This window comes from Mesoplodon bidens, assembly GCF_964165515.1.
Source record: "Mesoplodon bidens genome assembly, chromosome: 5".
Classification (NCBI taxonomy): Eukaryota; Metazoa; Chordata; class Mammalia; order Artiodactyla; family Ziphiidae; genus Mesoplodon; species Mesoplodon bidens.
This window is the reverse complement of record NC_138161.1, coordinates 96,301,957-96,304,362: the sequence shown is the minus strand read 5'-3', so window position 1 is coordinate 96,304,362 and position 2,406 is coordinate 96,301,957. Positions and strand designations below refer to the sequence as shown.

General features: G+C 46.0%; 1 pseudogene across 1 annotated transcript; it reads left to right on the top strand.

Moving 5' to 3' along the window:
* The first annotated feature begins 1,032 nt into the window (after nucleotides 1-1,032).
* LOC308617556 (endothelial differentiation-related factor 1-like) lies at nucleotides 1,033-1,493 on the top strand (annotated as a pseudogene). The gene has a single exon. The product of its transcript is annotated as an endothelial differentiation-related factor 1-like (transcript).
* The last annotated feature ends 913 nt before the right edge of the window (nucleotides 1,494-2,406 follow it).

Below are 2,406 nucleotides of genomic sequence, written 5' to 3'. Positions count from 1 at the left end.
AGTTTCCCAGACAGATGATTTTTTCATATTCTCTTGCCAAAATATGGATGCTGCAAGTGTTTCTTTGGTAGTATGCAGCAAATATTATTAAGGCAGTGTTTTTTAAATGAGAAGCTAATAATCATATTAATAATAAATTGTAAAATACTCTTCCCACTCTATCTGACATTGTCCTTGCCCCCTTTTTTATTGGGATATCTTTTTTTTAAATTTTTTTTTAATGTTGAGCCTTCTTTTAATTTATTTATTTTTATTTTTGGCTGTGTTGGGTCTTCGTTTCTGTGCAAGGGCTTTCTCTAGTTGTGGCAAGCGGGGGCCACTCTTCATCGCAGTGCGCAGGCCTCTCACTATCGCGGCCTCTCTTGCTGTGGAGCACAGGCTCCAGATGCGCAGGCTCAGTAGTTGTGGCTCATGGACCGTGTGGCTCACGGGCCTATTTGCTCCGCGGCATGTGGGATCTTCCCAGACCAGGGCTCGAACCCGTGTCCCCTGCATTAGCAGGCAGATTCTCAACCACTGCGCCACCAGGGAAGCCCCTATTGGGATATCTTGCACAAATATATTACCTAGAGTTCCAGGTGCAGGTAAACAGGTGTCTCCAAAATAACATGAAAAAAAAAGCGCTACCATTATTTGATGGCTGTTGGGACAAAAATGCAATAATATACTATATTTTTAATGGATCAGCTTGGGTCAGCTTGGATATTGGCGTGGAGACTATTGTTTTTCTGACCAAAGGAGTCCAATAATGTGAAACCTAATATATTTGAGCAAACCCTTGACAATCCTGTGCACAAAAATTTAAAAATAAAATGCCATTACATAATACTGGCACCTATGCACATAAAGAAAAACGACAAAAACAACTTTGTGTGGCCTAAGGCATTCTGAGATTTTTAAAAGCTTCATTCTAGGAAGCGGCCGAGCGACGAGGGGGCGTAGTGTCGCCGGGTCTCCAGCAGCTGCCCAGGAGCCACCTGCCCCGCCTGCCCCGCCTGCCCCGCTTGCCCCGCCTGCCCCGCCTGCTCCGCCATGGCTGAGAGTGACGAGGACACGTGATGGTGCTGCGCAAAAAGGGCCCCACGGCCGCCCAGGCCAAATCCAAGCAGGCCATCTTAGCAGCTCAGAGACGAGGAGAGGATGGGGAGACTCCCAAGAAATGGGCCACCGGCCAGAACAAGCAGCATTCGATCACCAAGAACACAGCCGAGCTGGACCGGGAGACTGAGGAGCTGCACCACGACCTGGTGACCCTGGAGGTGGGCAAGGTGATCCCGCAGGGCCGGCAGAGCAAAGGGCTGACGCAGAAGGGCCAGGCGACGAAAATCAACGAAAAGCCACAGGTCATCGCGGACTATGAGGGTGGCCGGGCCATTCCTAAGAACCAGGTTCTGGGCAAGGTTGAGAGAGCCATCGGCCTCAAGCTCTAGGGGAAAGCCATTGGGAAGCCGATCGCGAAGGAGCCGAGGGCGAAATGAACACAAAGCCTCGAAATCAGTGCATTCCAGCTGATCTTGTCTGCCTGGTTCTCTTCACGTGGCCACGTGGAACACAGGGCAGTAGCCCTGCCCGGGAACCCCCTCTACCAGTACCTGCTGTCAAACTCACAAACAAAACCTTGCAAGGTGTTTGCTTCTCCTGATTATTTTCCTCCCTGTCCCTGTCCCTCACGTGGGGTACAGAACGCTGCCTTCCTCTCCCCCGGGGTCTGCCCCGTCATGGGTGTGGCTCCAGGGAGCTCGGAGGGGGACCACCTCGCACAGGGTGGGCAGCCACCGTCTGGGAGAGGAGCTGCGTCTTCAGCCTGGCTCATAGAGAAGCTAATAAACATTTGTTGCCCTTACAAATAAATAAATAGCTAGCTTCATTCTAATTTTAGCAAAACATCATACTTTGTTTACTCCTTAGAAAAAAACTAGAACAGAAAAATGATTCAAATAAAAATGTTATATCAGAAACTAGAGGAATAAGAGCAAGATTTATAGCACATATTTCAAAGTAAGGAGATTACAAAAATCTAAAACAATGCATAATTCATGACAAATCTTGGCATATTTGAAATGTCTTTGAATATTAATTGGGTACCCACATAGAAGAAGTTTCTATAAATTCTGTCCTATGATGAACCTATGGAGAACTTTTTATATTTATATAATAATTCAGAAGTGCTGAAAAAACTGAATTGAAAAGTTGGGAGTACCTCATAAGAATGATTTTTGAATCATAAGTACATTTTTTAGATTTTGGAAAAGTGGGAAGGGTTGTTTGTTAATGATGATTACAAACTGTTGATATGAGGCTTAAAACTGCCTTAACAAATGTCATCATTTATTGTTTAATGATATCCACAACATAGATGCACCAGTCATATTGCCACACAAAATCCGTGGACCAAAAGCAATCTCT